This window comes from Cavia porcellus, unplaced genomic scaffold (assembly GCF_034190915.1).
Source record: "Cavia porcellus strain 051 isolate PalLab524CR breed Dunkin Hartley unplaced genomic scaffold, mCavPor4.1 scaffold_20, whole genome shotgun sequence".
Taxonomy (NCBI): Eukaryota; Metazoa; Chordata; class Mammalia; order Rodentia; family Caviidae; genus Cavia; species Cavia porcellus.
Window position 1 is genome coordinate 24,601,240 of NW_026947503.1, and position 22,694 is coordinate 24,623,933.

The 22,694-nt window shown below is 44.1% G+C and overlaps 1 protein-coding gene and 1 long non-coding RNA gene across 18 annotated transcripts in view; one reads left to right on the forward strand and one right to left on the reverse strand.

The window, feature by feature from the left end:
• Nucleotides 1-12,255, reverse strand: part of Znf532 (zinc finger protein 532) — a 105,562-nt gene extending 93,307 nt beyond the window's left edge. For 3 of the 17 annotated variants that reach the window (XM_013157150.3, XM_005005525.4, XM_063231544.1), the window contains exons 1-2: nucleotides 9,745-10,520; nucleotides 9,548-9,657 (exon numbers count right to left, since the gene is read on the reverse strand). The gene's annotated coding sequence lies outside the window, so the exon portion shown is untranslated. Of the gene's footprint in view, nucleotides 1-5,352; nucleotides 5,424-9,547; nucleotides 9,658-9,744; nucleotides 10,522-10,592; nucleotides 10,767-11,416; nucleotides 11,556-12,069 lie in introns of those variants that run through there. The other 14 variants (XM_063231555.1, XM_063231554.1, XM_063231551.1 and 11 more) reach the window with 10 other exon arrangements.
• LOC106028571 (uncharacterized) lies at nucleotides 12,074-20,321 on the forward strand. Its single transcript, XR_001202200.2, has 4 exons — nucleotides 12,074-12,264; nucleotides 12,703-12,907; nucleotides 13,300-13,391; nucleotides 20,145-20,321. It is a non-coding gene; the product is annotated as an uncharacterized LOC106028571 (long non-coding RNA).
• Nucleotides 20,322-22,694: the final 2,373 nt, after the last annotated feature.

The window sequence follows — 22,694 nt, forward strand, 5'->3', positions numbered from 1 at the left end:
ATCTTTAAGGTTTTTTGCTTGTTTGTTTTACACAGGTTCTCACTGCATAGTTCAGGCTGGCCTTGAACATCTCAGCAATCCTCTTGCCTCAGCCTCTCAAATGCTGGAATTACAGGCATGCACCAACAAACTGAGCTTGGACTAGCTACATTTCAAGAGTTTAGTAGCTATATGCAGCTGGAGGCTACTGGACAGAGGAACTCCAGACATGAGACAATTATTTGTGGGTCTCTCAGCTGCATTCCACGTAACTGTCATTCCATATCTGCATATGAACAAGGTCATGGACAGTTATGTAAACATGGGAAGAAGGCATTTTGCTAACCTGGCATATTTTCAGTTATTGTTGCTGCACTGAGGATTGAAACCAGGGCCTCCAAGCTGAGCCCCATCTCCAGCTCTCCTCTGTATTCTATATTTTAAGACAGGGTCCCACTAAAGTCACCAAGTTGCCCAGGCTGGGCGCCAACTTTCAGTCCACCCGCTCCCCTTCCAGTGTGCTAGAATTACAGGCATGTATCACTACACAGTCTTGTTTTAACTTTTGATCAATATAAATTAAATATGCTAGCAGACAACCTTGACAACAGTCAAGCATTAAATGGGCTAAATTTTTCTCAACCAAAGAAAGCTGAAGCACAAGATTATGACAAAAAATTTGGGGCAAGATCTTCGATGCAAATGCAGGTATAGCCAAAGTGAAATACACACTACTCTCCTACCTATACGGCAGTTCATCTATTTTTAACGGTGGATGTCCCCAAATGCTTGGGAAAGGCATCTGAAAATCTGCAATCCCTTCCCACTCAGGGTTAATAGTACAGTAAGCACAACTCAGGTCCCCAACTTCCTCTCCCACTCCTGCTACACAAAATCAGCAGAACTCGTTAAAGATCAGCTTACCCATGAGTACCCATGTGAGGCTTAATTTGATTAAGGCATGTTTTCAGGTTCATCTGTTAAAAGGATTATAAATGTGAGCAGGATTATGTATCATCAAAACACATGTGATAAATTTTGAGACAGAGAGAAAGCAGTGAAAGGGGCAGTCTTAGACTAGAATTCCAGATGCTGGGCTCTAGTTCTGGACATGCTGCTTACCACCTAATGAGCCTTGGCCCCAGTTTGAGCTCACAGTAGAAAATGAGGAAAGGGTATAACTCAGTGGGAGAATGCTTACCTAGCCTGTGTGAGGCCTTAGGTTCGCTTCCCAGCATTAAAAAAATAAAAAACATGGGGCTGGGGATTTAGCTCAGTGGCATAAGTGCCTGCCTTGCAAGCAGGCAGTCTCGAGTTCCATCCCTGGTACCAATAAAAAGGAAAAAGACAAATACATAAATAAATAAATAAATAAATAAAAATAAAAAACAAATAAATTTGGGGAAAAATGAGATAACTACAAGTATCTAAAGTATTTCTAGCTACGTGATGTTTTAAAAACAAAAGGCTTTTTTGCCAGCACTTAGGAGGCCGAGGCAGGAGGCAGACAGGAAGCTTGTCGTGAGTTTGAGTCCAGCCTGAACTAATAGTAAGACCCTGTCTTAGAAAAGCAAAACTAAACAAATAAATAAAAACAGAAGGCTTTGAAATTTCTGGCCCACTTTTTTTTCCAACAATCTAATTCTCACTATGCTAATCTGTAGAACTTGCCCCTCGGAGAAAAAAATTATAAAATCAATACCCAGCCAGGCTTAGTGACACGTATCATAAATATATGCCTGAAGAGACTGAGGCAATAGGACTGCAAGTTCAAGTCCCAGCTGGACAACTCAGTGACTTAGCAAGACCCTGCCACAAAATAAAAAGTAACAAGGACTGGGGCTGTAGCTCAGTGCAAGGCTCCTGCTTCAATCTGCAGTAACGAGGGAAACAAAAAGTCAATACCCATATCCAGCCTCAAGAATCAGCCTCTTAAAGAAGTTCGTGTCCTAAAAAGAAAGGGCTGATGTTGAGAAAACAATCAAAACCTACAGACCTCCATATATCTTTAAGTCTTAGCTCCTTAAAGTTGTAAAAACTGACTAAAAAGAAACAATATAAAACCAAAATTTTGGGCTCTAAAACCATTAAGCAGGAGATCCTTGCTAGGAAATACACACAGTAACTAAGAAAACTACTAGGAGCTTTTTCTAACATTAGTTCAGTCTCCAGATGGAGATTAAACAGAATTTGCTCCCCCTCCTCATTTTAAAAAGAATTCTGAACTTCCTCCCTGTAGGAGACGATTCAAAGAATTCTTCAAACTATGTTTACTTATGGTCCGATTTTTCTCAGCACCACTTCTGATTCACTTTACTTTTCTCCTCCTTTCCAGGAACACAGAAAACAGAAGTATTTCTCTATTTCTTCTCCCTTTCAATTTGTCACCTCGCCCTAGTGCCCAGTAAAATTCCTTTAAGTCTTTTCAATTTCTAGAGTTGTCTCTGAATGCAGATAATGGATTTCCTTCTCTCTGTGCTGACTACAGTCAGGAAAAATCTGCCTATACCAGAAGGCCCGCTGCATATCTCAAATGTGGCCACCAAACGTCCTCCCTGACAGTCACCAGTAACTGATGACCTGATCATCAGTTCTCCCGCGGCCCTAACTGTACCTCTGGGGCTCCTTCTTGTCCCGGCTCCCACAGCCTACCCCACTATCCATGCTCCCCAAGGCAGAACAGCCTACGGCTAGGGCCAGGCTCTAAATCCCATTCTAAGTCTCATTCAGAGAGACGTTGGCCAGAGTCTCTGCCTCAGTTTCCCTACTGGTACCAGCAAGATAATAACATATAGTTCATCTCACTGCTTCAGTATTAAATGAGAGCTTGAGTAAAGGCCACCACAATACTGTTTACTTTCTGGAACTGGTCTACTTTCTGATTTATCTCCGCTGCCTCTTTTTTTTTGTTTTTGTTTGCAGAGCTAGGGATCAAACCTCTTATAGGCAAGTGCTTACCGCTGACCTACATCCCCAGCTCTTCTTCAACATCTGAAGCAAGTATTTTAAGCTCTTTAGCTACCTATCCCTCTTCATTTATAGACTTTACTAGATAAACTATTTATTATCTTACAGAACCAAAACAGAGCATTTCATACTTTTCTTCTACTGGCTCTGTTCTATGCTAATTATAGAAGTTCCTTCTTGCCTGTGATTTAACTTTTTGAGGTTTCAGTTCCCCAAGGGCAATAGTGGTCTAAAAATATTAAATGAAAAATCACAGAAACAAACTTTTTTTTTTTTGTAGACAAGATCTCACTATGTAGTTAGTTCAGGCTGGTCTGGACTATGTAGCCCAGGCTGGCCTCAAACTCCTCATCACCTTCCTGCCTCAGCCTCCCAAGTGCTGGGATTATATGTGTGCACCATCATGCCCAGCCTAAATTGTTAATAAGTTTTAAAGAACTTTTCTTACAATCTATTGTTAAATTGTCTTATTTATTAGTTATTTGGCAATTTCATACTACATCTAAATTACACATTGAAACTTATAGGTATGCATATATAGGGAAAAACAGCACATATGGGGTTTAGTACTATCCAAGGTTTCAGCACCCACTCGGAGTCTTGGGATGTGTCCCCCATGGAGAAGGGGGACACCGCAGTATACCCAGTTTGGGCCTCAGCTCCACACAGGCCTCCCATACTGCAGGCTGTCACAGCAGAGGAGCAAAGGGCTCCTCCCCAGGCGCCTGAACCCAAATCTGAATACATCAATGCTGAGTCCCTCCAGTTCTACTCTTCCCCATGTCTTCTGCCCCTGACCCAGAGACAAAAGTGTCAGAGGCCAAGCGAGCTTAGGTGGCATCTCTGGAGCACCCTCCACTGCCCCATCACTCCCCATCATTCTCCACATCTCATCAGGTGTCCCCACATACCTGGGCCCCTACACAGCTATTCCCCACCGGTCCAGCCCCACAAGCAACACCTTAGATCCACAGCCCTGGCAGGTCCCCCCTGGACTACTGCAGGGGTTCCCTCAAGCACCCTCCTGTCCTCTGGTCTCACAGCTTCTACTCCATCCTTCAGGGTGCTGCCAGAGGACCTTGGTGAGGAAGGGTGGGGAAGTACGTGCACACTGAAAGGGATCCTACAGAAAGATGGCACCGCAAGGCTCTGGTCTGCCTCCCGTCTGCATTGGAGTGCCCCCACCCTGCCCCTCCACCACCCAACACACACCAAGCTCTCTCAGCCTCCCCATGGCTGCCACATTCTCACTGGTATTTCCTGGCTAGGAAGCCACCTCCCCACGCTGGCATCAGGTGACCATTCACATTCCTATCGTAGTTTCTGTAGGCCACTTCCCACTGAATTTTTCTCTCTGGTTTCTTCTTCCCTCTGGATTCCCAGGCCCCCAGCGCAATGCCTGGTCATCAGGAAAGTGTCTGTTAATGGCTTTAAGATCCCAAATCAACATCATTTGCCACTTCTTGAGCTCTATACCACCATTATTTCTTATTCTTCTAGACCTTAAAAGCTTTTTTACCCTAAAAAAAGAATCTGTTTCTAAATCTCCCATCTTCATTGCTTTCAGAGTGCTTAACTATTTTCACTTTCTTACAAGGGATCAAAACTGAATAATGTTTGAAAAATTGAGGCAAAAAGATAGCAAGGTCAAGACTAGCTGGGACTATAATACCTGGTCTCAAAAAAGTAAAAAAACAAACAAACAAACAAAAGCTGAATAAACCGGGTGTGGTAGTGCACACCTATAATCCCAGCACTGCAGAGGCGAGGCAGGAGGATCACTGCAAATCTGAGACCAGCCTGAGCTACAAAGTAAGCTCAAGGCCAGCCGGAACTTCATAGTGAGACCCTGATCAAAAAGACAAAAAAAAAAAAAGCTGAATAATATTTAATGACTTCAAATATTGGAGTACCACTAATATTTTAGCAGTTGATATCTCAATTACATTATATACACACAACTGAAATTTCAACAAAGATCCTCAGCAGTGCCTTCCTAAATTTCAATTCTATTACCGTGTGGTCTTTTAATGAACCTGAAGATAAATGTAAAAATTAAACTACCAAATTTTTCTGGAGAGATAAAAAGTAACTATTGCAATTAAACTATTGCAATTTCACCGCTTGCAGCTTTTTGTTTCCACTTTTGATAATTCGGATTAGTTCAGGGTTATAAAGCATGTCATCCTATTAAACACTATTCTATTATCATGATCATTTCACAAGCATCTTCAACATTCACTGACTCTTTCCTGAGAAATCTTTGCTGAAGCTGTCAAGGCCAGATCTTTTCTGTGAGTTAAGATGAGCTGAATTTACTTTCAAACATACTTTTAATTCTTATAAATACACCACAAGACCCAGGCAGACAATGCTAAGTATTTATTAAGAGAAATGAAAACTTACACTTGGAAGGCTGAAGCAGGAGGATCAGCTGAGCACAGAGGCTGAAGATCAGTCAGGGCAACAGAGCAAAACTAGACTCAAAAAACAAAAACAAAAACCTCATATTCCCAGAAAAACCTAAAAACTGGAAACAGCTCTGATTTCCCCAAGCGGTGAATAAATTGTGATAGATCAACACAGTGGAATACAAAATACTAACCAGCAATAAAAATGTATTGACATGCAAAATACAGATAGATGAAACACGAATGCTTTTTTTGTTTTTTTCCTGAGTCAGGCTCTTTCTTTATTTTCTAGGCCGGCCTCAAAGTCTCAGCAATCCCTCAGCCCCAAGTGCTGGAGTTACAGGCTTGCACCACCACACCCAGCAAACCACAAATGCCATTTTGCTAAGAAGCCATTTTTATGACATCCTGGAAAAGTCAGAATACCAGAGACAAAGAATAATGTCCCAAGAGAAGGACACTGACTGGCTGTGGAGAGAAAAGCCCAAATACAAAGGGGAGGTGGGTATGGTGGGCCATGTCTTAAGCCCAGAACTCTGGGAAGCTGACAGGATTGCCAAGAGTGAGTCCTGCCTGGGCAACTTAGCAAGACTCTTTGTCTCAAAATAAAAATGAAAATGGGTCGAGGGCTGGGGCTCAGTGGCACAAGCTCCTGCCTGGCATGTACAAGGTCCTAAGTTTGATCCCGGGTTCAAAGACAAAAAGAGTTCTCCAAGAAAAAATAAAGAAGATTGGGGATGTAGCTCAGTATGAAGGCCTTACTGTTCCACTGAAGGAAAGGGGGCACGTATCACAAAGGGGCAGCACAGGAAATGTTGACACGATGGGATTATTATGAGTTGATTATAGTGGTAAATACATGACTATACACATGTCAAAAGAACCGTACACCACGAAGTAAATTTCACTGCATGTAAATAAAAATTTTTAAAATGTCATTCTTGACCATCATAATGGTACATGCTTGTAATCCCAACTATTCAGGAGGCTGGGACAAGAGGACTGATAAAATCAAGATCTGCCCTTGAGTAATTTAGAGAAACCTAAGCTCCAACTAAAACGTTTAAAAGGACAGGGATGTAGCTCAGAGGTAGTGCGCTTGCCTGGGCGCACTAACTCGCAGTTCAATCTCCTGAACTGCGAGTTAGCTCGGCACGGCGCACATGGCTATGAGCACAGCACTCTGGGAGGCTGAGATGAGAGGATCAAAAGTTGAAGCCCACTGTGGGCAACTTAGCAACAGCCTCAAAATAAAGACCACAGATGGAATCTTAGTACAAAGGGGTTCAGTACCACCAAAAGAAGAGTTAATTTTTGCTGGAGACAGCGGTGCATGCATATAACCCAGCTGAGACAGCAGTATCACACAATCCTGGGCATTTAGTGACACCCCGTCTCAAACTAAAAAGGGATAGGGGTGCAGCTCAATGGCAGAGCAATTACTTAGCATGCACAAGACCCTAGGTTCAATCCTCAATACCACACACACACACCCCAAAAAAGTCGATTCTTTACCTATGTCATGTTTGCTTAAAAATTACCCCTAAAATATAATTACCACAAAGGCATAGATTTCTGTAGTGTTCATCATGGCGGCTGTTCTTGTTTTGCTGGTAAGATTTAGAATTAAGAAGAGCTCTTTGGAATAGAGAAGGAGCAACCCCAAATGTCTCTTAGATCTCTTCAGCTTCTCTTGTACTGGTGTCTTTTTAAGGTTCCACAGGAAGGCAGCCTGGGCACCAGCTCAGAGTTGAGTTCTACCAGGGATAGGGGAAGCCCAGGGATACTCAAAAGCCACCAAGGACACACTGTATTCCACAGCAAAGCCCAAGAAAGCATCTCAGAGGAAGAAACTCATCCAAGTCAAAGGTATAAGCAAATTATTCCACTTACGTGTTGGCTATTCCTTCCTAAAAAATAAGTCAAGGGGGGCGGGTCTCTGAGGAGAGAACAGAAGAGGGCTCCCAAACAGCCTAGGCTGAGACTTCTCAAAACCCTGCATCCACCATTCTTTAACACGGAAAATATGACTCAATTTCAGGCAAAAGATAAAACACTTTCTTTCCAGTCTGTTCTGAGCCAAACCCACACATTCCTGCAGCTGAAAGAATGGCCCACAGGTCTTCTTCAGAGACTGCCCCAGGCACTCCCAGCCAGGCGCCAGGCCCAGGCTCCAGCACAGCCGCGCTCCCCGCCCCCCCACCGCCTCCCCCAGCCCGCACCCGCCCCAACTGTGGGGGTGCCTCCGAGTTCCCTCCTGCTTCTCTCAGGGAGGAGCTCGCCTTTGCTAATTCCCCAGGACGCACTGGGTTCTCTCCAGGGAGACCTGGGCCTGCTACATTGTTATACCCCAGCATGGGATCAACACCTGGGGCAAGCCCCAGTCCAGGATGAGCTCATGGCCGCTGCCTGGAGAACTAGCTCCCTAACCTTCAAGCAGCATTTGCAACTGGAAAGACTGGCTTAAATGCAAAACGAATGCTATTTTCAGGAAGACTTCTAGGGGGAAGGGGAAGAACAAAGCTGAAAACCTCCAAGAGAGTAAACCAGAACATTCCATGCCATGGTGTGCCTAAAAAGGTTTTTTAAACATGTTTCTTAAAAAATAATCATCGCAAGGACTGAACTGTCAAAGTTAAATAAAAATCACTGACTCTAGAAAGACTAGAATGAAGGACTAAATGGTAAAACAGCTTATTGTATTAAGCTAATTAAGGTTTATCATATTAACCATCTGAGTTTTAGTTGGCACCAGAAATGCAGGAGCAGCGTATCATGCAACATGGATTTGGATCTGCTATGCAAGCATATTTCTGCCACAGTCATCTGCAGAACCTCTGGCAATCGAAAATGAGGTAGAATTGAAAACCGATTTTAGCACTGTGATTTGCAAAGAATTTTGTTCCATCATGTAAGCTATTTACTTACTGGTATATCCATCTGACATTACATTTATTTCTATTAAACACCACATAAAGAATTGCAAGCTAATCATGCACTCTTGTTTCCCCTTTTGCCAGTTGTATCACACAGGCAATGCTCTGCAGCCAAATGAAAACATTTCAACAATAAAAATCTTTGCATATGCCCAACAACTGCCAGCATAAAACTTAACCAATTCCCAAGATCCTGGGCATTTTTGACAAGACTATTCTGTAGAACACAAGAGAGGAACAAAATATCCACTTCAAAGTGAGGGAGAAATTTATTTGCAATCATGTCTCTTCCTGACTGTACCTCCACCAAACCAGCAGAAAGGCAGAACCAGTTCTGTTGCTGAGATCATGTTGGATCCGACTCTGGAGTGACTGGTTTCCTGTTTGGGGAAGTTGCAGTTCTTTTCACAAGGAACCCCAAGGCAAAATGTTTAGTGTTCCCCTGAAAGCTCCCACAGCCTTTGTTCTTCACTTTGCTACACTCCTTATGCTTCCTCCTCTCCTCTATTACCCAACCTCTGGTTTGGGAGGGTGCATGAAAATGCCAGCTCAAATCCAACTGCAATCATCTGAGGCACAGACATTTCTACCACCCATTACAGTAGAGCTGTGAGTTAGCAGGCACCTTTGCACAGAATAAGCTAGACTATCCGGTTTCCTCCTGGTCTTGCATTAGTATTCTACATTAAAATGTATGCCACAAATAATCCAATGGCGAACTCACCGTCAACAGCCCCCAAAATCAATAAAAGACATTCCACCACTTGCCTCGAAGTGAAAAGCCTTTCTAAGGTTAACACAGCATGGTAAAATGAAAGGTGATGAATGAACAAAAGGCAAATCTACCTCCAGGCTCCTCAAATCCTAAAAAGGTGGCTTGGCTTCCTCAATTTGGTGAAGCCCTTCCTTCTCTCACAATGATCAGGAAAATGCCACATGTGTACTGCTTCAGCCTTATGCAAAACAGCCTATTCTCCACAAGGCCCTGCCGCCTACTCTTCTCTGAACTTGCCTCTTTCCAGGCAGGACAGCTCCAAATGCCCAGGCACATGCGATTTTAATGAAGGCATTCAGATTTCACCTTGATAGCAATACCTTCAAAAAAGTCACTCGAAATCCCATTAAACGTGGATAACATTTCTTCTCCACTCCGAACCCCGTTTTATCACCAGGGTACCAATCCACTGTCAGTCTGTGTTTGAATTGGATCTGCAAATAAGTACTTAAATTCATGCTCAAAATAGCATATCTCACCTTGTGAACCTTGACCTTTTGGAAAGACTTTGGATCAGTGTTCAGTTACTGTCACACGGTTGCATTCTCTGCAAATATGAAAGGGTTAAAAGCAGCCCCAGTCAACAGGCCTACAAGGAAAAAAAAGACAGCATGTATGGCTAACAGCATCATTGGAACGCATTTATGCTCATTTCTCCCTAGAACAATATTGTTACCTTTTGGCCTTCATAATAGTCAGAAGTATCCCAAACACCCTTTAGTAGCTTCTAAAAGGAAAAGCACAAAACAGAACATACCCTGCAAGAGAAAAAAGGCATGCAAAGTAGCATTCTTCAGCAACAAACAAACTACCATTACAAATCCATCAGTTCATTCTGGTTTGGTTTTGTTAAAAACACAGAGAGAGAGACTGCATAAACCAAGTGTCCCCACCCTAGCAAGGCACATTTTTTTCTTTAATAAGGGTCATAAATCTCAGCTCCTTGTCCATCCCTTAAGCAAAAGAAAAAGGCAGCAAAAGCCCAAGTAATCTCAGACCCTGCAAACCTGCACCTTTTTCCCCATCGTCTCTACACAGGATCTTTTAGGGCTCCATTAGTCACGTACCAGTGCTGTGTGGTGTCTAAGTGTGCATTCACATACTGTGTTGGGATGGCACCTTCCTGCAAGCTCCTCTGCTTTTGGCTGCCATGAAGGGAGGAAGCTGCTATCCCACTGTAGTAGCTCAGTGACTGCATTGTGTTCAGGAGCTGATCTGCCTCAAACCAGTTTCAGCCGGTTCTGGTCACCCTACATAAAAAAGCTATGGCAACCCTCGCTGAGTTGCCAACAAGTCCCTGAAAATCATCAGCACCGGGGGGATCTCACTGGGGGTTGCCTCTCCCTTTTAGGTCTTTCTTAGGAAGAGAAGGTCATCGTGTGTCCCCCCACCACCACACAAGCACGCAGCCTTGGAAATGCTCACCTCACCAGCCCCCCAGAGCCCCTTAGGGCGCATTCCCCCTCCCTCCACCGCGAAGCCCACCAGACACTGTTTCCCCCTCCTTCTCCTTCCCCCACTTACCTCCCACAACCTGGCTCAGATCTTTGTGTACGTGTGTGTCAGTGTGTGTTCCCTGTGTTGGTGGCTGACAAAGAGCCCCCAAGAAAGCAATCTATGTGTGTCTCCTCACACAGGATGCGTCGGCTGCGAGCCGACCAGGCCTCCTAGCAGAGTGGTGCTGGCTTGTTGACCAGGCTCCTCTCTGCCTGTCACCCCCACCCCACCCAGCCCCCTCCTCCCTTCCGTCCCTCTCCTTTCTCTCCCAGCCCTGTCACCACCACCAGCAGCCCCCCCAATCTCTTCCTCCTCCTCCAACCTTCTCTTCTTTCAAGCACCTGGGGGGGTGGTGAGTCCAAATCCCTTCACCTCGGGGTACAACACGGGGGATGTATGGGGCGGTGGGGGACAAGTGAAGCAGGGCACTGGGGGAAAGGGGCCACTCCGAGGCCTTGCAAAAATCATCTGCAGCCAGCGCTGGAGGGGGAGGCAGCAGGCCGGCGCTCACGTGGCCCCCTCTCCAGCCGGTGGGGCCTAGCCAAACCGGTCCTTACTCGGGGCCCCCCACAGAAACCGGTGGGGCGCGAAGGCCAGCTGTCCTCTGGGCGAGGGTGGGACAGGCCACTGCAGCAGGCCGTGGGGCCTACGCCTCGCGCGCTCAGCCCGACCCGCAGGGTGGCACGAGGGGCCAGCGCCCTGCCTCGCTGTCCCCGGCGCCCACCCGCGCCCCTCGCTGCCCGGCCACCCCGGGTCGCCCCGCGCGGAGGCGCACACACACCCACCCCCTGCCCGGGGTTGGCCTCTTCGCAGCGGTCAAGCCCGGGCGTCCGGGCCGCAGCTCGGATGACCTTTGTTCCGCGCGGCGCCGCCGGCGGCTGCTGCTGCAGGGGCCGTTGCTGCTGTCGTCGGAGCGGCGGCGGCGGCGGCGGCGGCGGCGGCTTCCATGTTACGGGCGTGTCGGCTGCATTCGCGCCGCCGGGGTCTGTGTGTGCGTGTGCAGAGCAGCGGCCTCGCCCGCCGCCGCCGCCCGCGGCCCGCAACCGCCCGCCGCCGCCGCCACCGCGCGGCCTCGCCGAGCGCCCGGCCGCCCTGCGCCTCCCGGGCCCGCGCTCTAGGCCGCGCGGCGGCGTCAGCGGCCGGCCCGCCGGGCCGGGGCCTAGGCTGGGGTGCGGGCCCGGGCGGCGGCGGCGGCGGCGGAGGGCGAACAAAAGGGAGCGCGGCGAGGGGAGGGGGCGGCGCGGGGGAAGGGAGACCCGGGGAACGCGGCGGTGCGGAGCGCGAAGCCCCGCGGCCGCTGCCGCCCGAGCCCCGCGGCGGCGGAGAGGCGCCCCGCAGACCTGCCAAGTCTCGCCCTTTCGGGGCCGCCGGCTGCAGCTTCGCCCGGAATCGCGGAGCCGGGGGTGGTGGTGGTGGTGAGGGGACGAAGGGAGGGCTGCTTTTTTTTTAAACGACATTTCAGACTCTCACCCAGTCCTTGCCATGGCCCCAAGCCGCAACTTACTCGAGTGGAAGGAAGCAAGGCCTCGCCAAAGATGGTTGAGAAAGACCGTGAGCCTCTACCCAGGCAGGATCTTGAAGCCAAGGTGGTGTTCTGTTCTCCTCGTAATGGTGGCAATAAGTAAGAAGAGAGCACGCTATCTTCAGAGGAATTAAATCTGAAATTCTCCCTGGAGGTGGAAGAAGGGGCTCTCCTCTGGTTAGTTAGTGGTTTGGAGCCCTTTTCGCCTTAAACTGAGCCACAAAAGAATGGAAGACACCCCCTGGGGTGGGGAGAAAGCCCTGGTGTAAAAGACACACGTTTTGCGTTCAGAGAAAAAGCCAGTGGGGCCAGATTGAAACATGGCATGTTCTGTTCATGTAGGGTTTTTTCTTTAGCTGGAATGATATTGAGTAAACAAGATGTAATAGCTGGGTCTTTAAATTGTAGAAAGGAGATGGTGTGTAAATGTAACAAGCACATATTGTACATACAGCAGGTGGTCATAGCTTACAGAACACAAAAAGATACATATATAAACCCGCCAAAGGCCATGAAGGGGGGGGATCATAACCCATCCTAGAGTGAGACAATGTATTTCCATTCCAGATGAACTAGGCTGTTTTTCAGCCCATGTCCGTCTTCCTATATTCCCAGGCATGCACGCCATTGGAAGGTTAAAACGACAGAGAAGCCTCCATGTTAAGCTAATTGTGCTGACACTGGAAATAGGACAAAATGGGAAGATGTGAAAAAATGTCACCATTACCTCTTAAAAAGGCACACTCTTGTTTAATCCTACCCTGAAGACACTAATACCAGGGGAGTAGCACTGAAGACCCAGCGGAGGAAGCATTCCTAGGTGCTTTATTTTAAATTAGATTGATTAGTTAATGTCTGGAAACTGCAGAAATGTTTAAAAAAAAAAATCTCAGTAGTCCTGTTTCTTGCATTAGCTTCCATTGAGGAGGCCATTGTTTTCTGTTAGAGGTGCATCATATGATGCAGATATCAAGTAAGGTTTTTTTTTTTGGAGGGGACTGTTAACACTTTTCATACAAATGATTGCAATTATTATCACATGGAAGTCTGTAATTTCAAACAGCACATCGAAGTTGCACATAAATGGGAGTGCCCATCTGCATATTTACCCACGTTTAGAAAGATCTATGTACTCTGCAAATTTTGCTGGCCACAGCAGCACATTTATCAGTGTTACAAGATGATGAAATTGAAACTCTCATCTTCTTTTAGCCTGAAAACAATGCCAGCACTCTGTGTGTTGAGTTTCAACTTTACCTGGCCTTGGTTTCATTTGAAAGGAAGCCTTTTTAATTCACCCAAAGGTAGGCCTTTATTGTGCATGTTAAAAAAAAAGAAACTTGTGTGCATTGAAGAGTGTACAATGCCCTGATAATCTGAGATCTTGATACACTATGAATATGATAATCTATGGCGTTTCACAGTATACATACCATAGCAAATTCTAGGTTTCATAGATTTGGAGTCTTTGTTTACTTAACATGCTCTCTTGCCCCTCCCCCATCACCTTCTCTTAGAGCTGAAATCGCACTGCAGCATTTGAATGGTTACAAGAGTTGTACTTCCAAAATCAAAATCTGAAGTATTTATCATAGAAGTCTTTAGCTGCACAACTGCCTCATGTGGTTTCATAATGCTTTTTGAGCCAGTTTCTACACAAACTCAATACTTTGGTCAACCCTTGGCTAAATTTGGTTTAAAAGCACAATTCATCATTTGCACAAATGGCCACAGATAATATTGCATCTGCCTTCAAATACTGTTAGCTACCAAAAAGTAAAAAATAATAATTTCTAGCAAATGATCTCAGTTCTATTTTTACAAGAAGGTGTTCAGAGAAATTCCTTTGCCAGATAGACCAATAATTAAAAGCAGAGCACCTAACCTTAGTCCATTTTGCAAAATCATTGAATTTCACAGCTGAAAAAGCTTTTATTTCTAAGTTTTTTTAAAAAAAGATACTACCTTCTTCCAAAAAATGGATACCAAAAGGTTCATTCTATTACTCTACATATGTAAAAGCTACCTTTTGCACTGTTCTGCTTTGAGCATAATAAAATAGTAATTTGACTATAAGACTGAAATAAAGCTATTATCTGAGTACAGTAGATAAGGAAGGGCAGAACAAAGAAATCATCTGATTCTCAAGCCAAAAAGAAACTAAAGGAATTCCAAATCCATTGGGATATTGTTACTGCTATTTTTATTGCTCTCGGTGTCTTACTTTTTCCTCCAATCAGTGTACTGCAAAGCCCTAGCTTTTTTGTTTTATTTTGTTTTTTAATCTTTTGTGGTTGGAAGCAGGCTCTGCAGAAGCATGTAGCTATCATGCTTTCCCTCCAAATTCCACCATGAAGTTGTGAGATTCTTTTGTTAGGCAGAGCACACAAAAGGTGTGTTCCAGGAGAGAAAGAAAGCCTTTTCTTTATCTCATCATCAAAGGCCTTGCAAACTACTTCTAAACCAGGCTTCAGCAGCACATTTTTGAGCTCAAACCATGATAGACCTAGGTGTTTACAGAGAATTTATGGTGTTAAATTTGTTAGCTTGGCTTTAAATAAATTGTTACAATGTTTGAGCCTAGAGTAATAATTTAAAGATTTGCAGCAGAGTGACCAAGGAAGGAAAAGGAAAACAGAATTCTATCATTTCTTTTAGGAACATCTAGCTATTGATCTTTGTTTTTTCCAAAAACATATCCTTAGAATAAATCACAGCCAGGTTTAAATTATTATCCGTGACAGAAATAGACTGAAGAAAGGAATTTGCCTTATCCTTTGTTAGCAATTTCATAAGTAGACTTTCTATAGCAAAGCCACCTCCCTTTTCTCAATCTCAATTTGGAAACCCCTGCAAGAGCCTTTCACTGAGAGACCTGAAGAAGTGGGGGTTGGGCTCAGAGTCAGACATTATTCAGGAGGCCCCGAGATATTTGAACGACTTCCTAGGTCCTGGCTACTGGCTAGATCCATTAACTCTTACCTCCTGCTGTCTCTTTAGACCTAAGTGCTAAAGCTTGGAAAGCTGGTCTTGTCCAAAGAAAGAAAAGGGTAGGGACAAATTAAAATGGCTAGTTTTACAGCAGTACCTTCAGGAATGGAAGGAGAGCCCCAATTACAGGGTTTGCAATAGGGGCAAAGAAGCCTCTTCCAAAACCGTGGCCCAAAAGAGTCTGTTAAGAACTTTCTAAGATTTCCTAGCCCTGTTAACGTTCACATGGCACTTGGGCTTCTTTTCAAAAGCATTCTTGTTTGGGTTTGTTTCCTCACTCTCTACATCCAAGGGGAAAGGAAAAAAGAACAGGAATCCAGGAGGCATTTGAGAAAAGGAAAAGCCAGTCGGCTTAATCCTGGAGGGCTTTCCAGAAAGAAAAGGGAGCACACAGGCCTTGGGACTCGGATCCTCTGGAGAAGAGATCTGTGGGTCTCCTGCAGTGTAGACTCTGCCTGGGGCACATGGTCTTCATCTTAACCCTTTTTGTCCTCAGACATCACCATTGCGGACACAAGCCACTGAACCCCACAGGCACCGGGGAGTAAATAATCCCCAAATTAAACACACACTCTTTCACCAGGACAATGGATAATGTAGATAACAAAGTGGTTTGCCTCGGTTGTCTCTTGAGGGTGTTCACTTCTATTCCTAGAGCTGCTGAGAATATTAGCTGCTAGCCGTTCACATCTGAGTCCCCTGCTGCATACTTCCCAGGGCCGCTGTCTCTGACAGCTCTCGGGAACTCTTTCTCAAAGATTCGCCTCTTCCCATGGGCCAGCCAACATCTGTCTGGTCCTCCTGCACCATCAAGGGCAACTCTGAATGCCCAGCCCAGCGCCAGAGTTGCTGTCTCACCTAGCGCAGGCCCCGGTTACTGGGGCAGCATGGGTCAGCTTCTTTCCAACCTCACCCCCTCACAGACCTGACCTAATCCATTCTACATAACTCAGGCCAACGCACTCAAACAGCAGGATCCGTTTTCCTCTGTGACTGCTTTCTCCAAAAGTGGCACTTACAAGCCAGATGTGGTGCTGCACGGCTCAAATCTAGTGTTCAAAGAGGCTGAGGCAGAAGGACTACAAATTCAAGCCCAGCCTGGGAGATTCATCTACTCAGTTAAGGGAAAGCCTGCCTCAATAATAAATGAATAAATAAATAGAGTAGGACAAAGGCACACTCCTGTAGTCCCAGCACCCAAGAGGCTTAGGCAGAAGTTCCAGACAAGCCTGGGCTACATAGCAGGCTTAGGCCAGCCTAAACTCCATAGTAAGACCTGTTTCAAGAGAGGGGCAGGAGCTGAGAATATAGGTCAGTGTGAAGGTCCTTGAGTTCAATCCCCAGTACACGAGACAAGGAAGGAAGAGAATGAGGGAGAGGAAAGGAAGAGAAAAGCAAACTTCACCTATTCCTTCTCTTTGAGTCTAACACTATACATGAGGCTCATTCTGCTGCCAGCAATTGATATTGTTGATCCCAAGCCCTCCCGTCCATGTTCATCACCAGATTCAACCTCAGATCATCAACTCAGTCTGGAATGGGTCTCTACCTTGTGTCCTCACCTCTAATCTAGCCAGCTTCAGTGCATCTTCTGACTGAGACTCTAGGGACCTTTTTAGTTTTTAAATGCACTACCCAGGAATTGAACCTAGGGCTTTCACACTGAGCTACATCTCAAGCCTTGGTTTTATTTTCCATTTTGAGACAGGTCACTAAGTCATTAAATTGCCCAAACTGTGTTTGAATTTGCAATCCTTCTGCCTCTGCCTCCCAGATTACAAGTGTACGCTGCCATGCCCAACTAGGGTTTCTTATTTAATACCAAAAGAACAGGCCAGTTCACCCTTCCCATGAGCCAGCAGGAACCAACCATGCAGGGCCAGGAAGAGAAACAAGAAGCCAATTCACCCTTCCTGTAAGCCAGCCAGCCCAGGGCTGGGAGACAAGAAACACCTCACCCCACCCCAGGCAAAGCTGATTCAGAGGAGCATAGGCTGAGTTGATAACAACTAAGGTACAAAAACAATTTAATGACTGTGTTGTTTGATTGACTCTGCAGGCCTAAAGCCAGTGGTCTGAGTATCTATTTAGCAGATAACAATATACAATATAGCAACCATGGGGGATTTCCTTCTGTCTTGTTTTTGAAATCCAACATTGTTCTCACTGTTTTGTTTTGTTCAGTGTTCTGTTTTGATTGGTTTTATTCTGTTCTGTTTTGTTTGATTTTGTTATGTCTGATGGTATGGACAGCAATTTCGAAGATAACAAGAAGCATTATGGTAGCCATTGTTGGTTTCCTATTATCCTGGGGTTTTTTTTTTCCCCACCTTTTTTTTTTTTTTATCCTTTTTTGAGATGGGGTCTCGCTATGTAGTTCAAGCTGCCTTGAGCTCACCAGGCTGGTCTCGAACTCACAAGGATCCTCCCACCTCAGGTTCCCCTCCACCCCCCAGTGCTGGGATTACAGGCACGCCCGGTTTATTTTCCTGTTTTGAAGTCTTGTTATCACTGTTTTGTTTTGATTGGCTTTTTCCTGTTTTTGTTTGATTTTATTCTCTTTAAAATAAAATTTAAAAAAAGAAGAAGAGCAAAAGCCACATATAGGGGAAACATTGGTTGTTTCTGGAAAAGGTTGGTTTGTTGTTGTTCTGGTTTGTTTTATTTTGTTTTGCTTTGCTGTTTTGTTTTGTTTTTGAGACACAGTGTGTGCCATGTAGCACAAATTGGCCTTGAGCTTTTTATGTAGCCAGACTGGCCTCAAATTTAGGATCCTCCTGCCTCAGCCTCCCAAGTGCTGAGATTACAAGTATTTCTGGGAAAGGTTTTTTGTGTTGCTGTTGTTTGGTACTGGGGATTGAATTCATGACCTTGGGCTTGCCAGGCAGGTGCTTATGCCGCTGAGCTAAATTCCTGACCCCTTTGGGAAAGTTTTTAAAATAATAGTGATAAAAAGCCAAGTATGGTGGCACACTGCTGTAATCCCAGCATTTGGGAGGCTGAGGCAGGAGAATCATTTGCAAGTATGAGACCAGCCTGGGCTACAAAGTGAGCCCATGGCCAGCCTTAACTACATAGTGAGACCCTGTCTCAAAAAGACAAATGATAATAATGTATTTATACACATAAATAAAAACAAATTTTAACCAGAAAACATGGCTGCAAAGTATTATACATTAATGTGTCAGGAATAGTTCGAAGACACTTGGAAAACATTGCCTTTGGGCCTGGGGATTTAGCTCAGCGGCATAAGCGCCTGCCTTGCAAGCAGGCAATTGTGAGTTCGATCCCCAGTACCGATTAAAAAAAAAACCAGGAGAAAAAAAAGAAAAGAAAACATTGCCTTAGATGCAAAGAAACATGTATTGGAATAAATTACACACATATTGGAATAAATTGCACAGTGTGGGAAGTTAGCTCAACTGTTGCAAGAAATTACGGCTATTTCAAACATGCTACTACTTAGGGTGTCTTCTTGATCCTGTTTCAATGATAGTATACCTGGAAACGCTTATGTTTTTGCGAACTACTAAATAAAAAGCTTAGCAGAGAAGCTAAGAGAGGTATATTTTAAACAATAAAATATTTCTTTAATAGGGGCTGGGTGGGTTAGCTCAGGGGCCTAAGCGCCTGCTTTGCAAGTGAGTGGTCATAAATTTGATCCCTGGTACCGGTTAAAAAAAAAAAAAAAGTATTTCTTTAATCAAATGACCTTTTAAAATTGTATAACAATAAAAAACAATAAAGAGAACCTTAGACTAAGGATGGAACTCAGTGATAGAGTAAATGCTTAGTATGCCTGAGGTCCTAGATACAACCCTTAGCACCAAAAAGGAAATAAACAGAATAAAACAACCACTAATGAAGCAATTTTTATACGGAAATTAAAATTCTGGTATTAGCTGGGCATCATGGCACATGCCTGTAGTCCCAGCAATTAGGAGGCTGAGGCAGGAGGACTGCAAAATCAAGGCTCACTGAAGCAATCAAACAAGATCTTCTCTCAAAATAAAAAAAAAGAATTAAAAAAAGGGTTAAGGATGTAGCTCATCATTCCCCAGATTCAATCCTCAGTACTCCAGGGGCAAAAAATTCTGGGATTAAATTACAGAAGCTGCGTTACACACAAAATTTAACACTAACTCATTCACAAACAAATTATCCCAGCACAGAAACTGAAGCCAGAAGTTCACCAATTGCTACAAAATATCATCAATGAGGTGAATTTTATTTAAAAAGCAGGGAGGTGAGGAATATTTTGTAACAGTCCCTTTAGGAAAGACTGGAAATCACACAGTGATTTGCTGCTGTGTTCTGACAGCAACATTATTCAGTGTCCTTTTTAAAAAGAGTGGTTTCAAATTTGCTGTACTTCCTTTGGTAAATGCGTTCCATAAGATGCTATCTGACAAATGTTTTGGAGACCAAAAATGTTGACTTTGTCCCTTTGAGGTAAAGATAATCTCTTAACAATCAGAAAGAACTTGCTTTTAGAAAGAAATTCATGCCAGGCATGGTGGAACATGTCTATAACCCCAGCACGCAGGAAGCTGAGGCAGGAGGATCATTGCAAGTTCAAGGCCAGCCTGGGGTACATAATGAGTCCAAGAACAACATGTTCAAATTACTTCATCATCATAGGTTTTACCAAGATTTTTTTTAAAGCAATGTGTTCAATCTTCTTAGCCCAAAATATTAAGAACTTTATGAGAGCAAAAGAGTTTGTACTGATAAGTAACATTTTAATTAAATTAGCATGCCATTGCTTAGCCCATTATAACTCCTTCCTTATTTATGTATTGATTTATTTACTTCCTTACTGTGGTTCTGGTGATCAAATCTAGGGCCTGGCACGTGGAAAGAACACTGTACCACTGAATTTACATTCCCAGTCTTACCATTTACTTTTGTGTACATTTCTTAAGGTGGATACAATTTTAGAATAGTATTACCTTTATTTAATTTACAAATAATTTTTGTAAACTGAAAGTGAGTTGACAAGTGAATAATTGAGATTCTTTATCTCTCTTTTTGTTGTTGTTCTTGTTGTTGCTGTTGAATTAAAGGTGTGATCCACGCCAGGGGGCGTGGTGGCTCACACCTGAGGATCTTGCGAGTTCGAGACCAGCCTGGGCTGCAACGTGAACTCAAGGCCAGCCTGAACTGCATAGTGAGACCCCGTCTCAAAAAAAAAAAAGAAAAAGAAAAAGAAATAAAGGTGTGATCCGCAATAAGAATATAAAGGTCGTTGGGTTAGAAAAATTGCCTGAATAGACAAACAAACTCTGCTTTGCTGTACCCATCGAAAACCTGTGCTCTGTATAGTTTCACTTCTCCAGCAGTCTAAATTTAGGGAAATAAAATGTGTAACCCTGAGTAAACTCAGTCCAAGTATCTGATAAATAGTAAGAAAATACGTCATGCTCATGCTATGTTTGAAAAGGCCATGTGAACAGTCCAAGTAGCAAACTGTCACCATGTCCTTCATGAGTGCCCTTCTCAGTCTCTGACCAGGTCTACAAAGACTATAGATTTTACCCTGTGCAGAGCTCCCAGATCTTCCCTTTCAGGCAGAGTCTCTTCTGTCTCCTCTCTTCTAATGTGTCCATCCCAGATTGTGGGTGCTAAATCCATTTGACCATGTCATATAAAACAGAGCACAAACTATGCTACTACTGCAAGCACTGGGCATCCTGTGTCCTGGTCACACAGACCAATGAGCTAACAAAGCCAACATCAAAAAACCCTTGCAGGATCTGTCCACATGTGATTTTTTTTTTACTGCATCTATTCAGCTCCTGTCCCGTGGGGCATGACATAAACTCTCTGGCCCCTCTGCAGCCAACTCCCTCAATGAAATTGCATGACTCTCCACTCGCTTGAGAATTCTGCATGGAGCTCTTCCCACTCACCCCTTCTGAGATTTCCTTTCCTTAGTTTCCATGACATCCTCCTCTCTCTGCATAAAGCCGTATCTTCTCAGGCTTCCTTTTTGGCTGGCCTTTCAGCATTCCTCTCAGAAACAGGGATGTTTCTCATAGTTCTATTTTTGGCCTCTTTCATTTCTAAATTTGTACTTCTTAAAGACACACATTTACTCCCAAGGCTCTTAAGTTTATTCAAATAATCCCCAATTCTTTCTATCTATGTATCTAAAATTTTTCCTTTCCCCTCTTTCTTTTCTTTGATTTTCTTTGGTTTTCTTTTCTCTGAGGCAGGGTCTCACTATGTAGCTCAGGCTGACCTTGAACTATTTGACCTATGCTAGCCTCAAACTCACAGTGACTCTTCTGCTTCAGCCTCTGAGTGCAAGGACTACACTCAGGTGTGCGTTAGCATCTTAAGCTAAAACTGTGTTTCTAAGTCTGATTTTCTTAACTCCAGATCATCATGAGTTGTCAAGTATCTAGAGGAGGGTGGTGGAGGTCAGAATTTGTTAAGAATCAAAAAATTCATTCAAACTGGGACCTTCAATGCAGGGATTTGGCTAGAGATACAATAGTCCAGAATCAGTAAAAACAGCCAAGTGTACCAGGTGTGATGGCGCACACCTGTAATCCCAGCACTCAGGGGGTTGAGACGGGAGGATCACCATGACTTTGAGGCCAGTCTGGTCATAGTGAGTTCAAGACAGCCTGGACTACATAATGACAATCTGCCTCAAAGTAAAGAAAATAAAAGAAACAAAACAACAAAAAAAAATTTAATTTAAAAATTAAAAATACAATTAAGGACTGGAAATACAGCTCAGTAGTAGAGCATTTGCATAGCACGCACAAGGCCTTGCTTCAGTGCAGTGTGTATGTGAGTACATGTGTATGTATGCACATGTGTGCAGTTAAGACACTGAAATACCAATCAGCTGGGTTCTCAAAAGTTCTGGGTCTTTGTGGTTTTACCCTTGGAGGCCTTATCTCCTATCACACCCACCCTTGATTCATTTACATCAAGGGGAGGTTAAGAGACAGAAAAGGAAGTGAGACCCTGCTCAGAAGTATCTCAAAATCTTCCCTCCTGTCATCTGCTAAATAATAAAGCATTCAAATAAATAAGAAAACAACCTCAATAAGAATCTGCACACTTTTATCTTTTTTGTATCAGGGATCGAACTCATGATCTTGTGCTTGCCAGACAGGCACTTATGCTGCTCTGATAAATCCCTGGCAATCTGCTCACTTTAAACTTAGCAAATTCAGGGGCTGGAGATTTAGCTCAGCGGCATAAGCGCCTGCCTTGCAAGCAGGCAGTTGTGAGTTCGATCCCCGGTACCGATAAAAAGGAAAAAGACAAAAAAAAAAAAAAGAAAAAAAAATTAGCAAATTCAATATTGCCATCAAACTCAGAAGAAATCTTGCAGTCATAGGAACGAGACCACCTAGGCTTCCTTCTACAAAGTCATGATGGGTCCAAGGGACACAGGGCAGATCTGGGAAAAGAAATAGGAAAAAGTTTCATAAATAATGAAACCACAGAAGGCTTCCTCTTGACTTAGAACTAGTACTTTCTAGGTACTTTAGAAAAGCATTCTCTGTGTAGCCAGGGTATCTTGGAGGAAGTTAGGGTGACTGTGACAATGCATCCTACTGTTACGAAGCAATTGTGCAAGTAAGCTACCA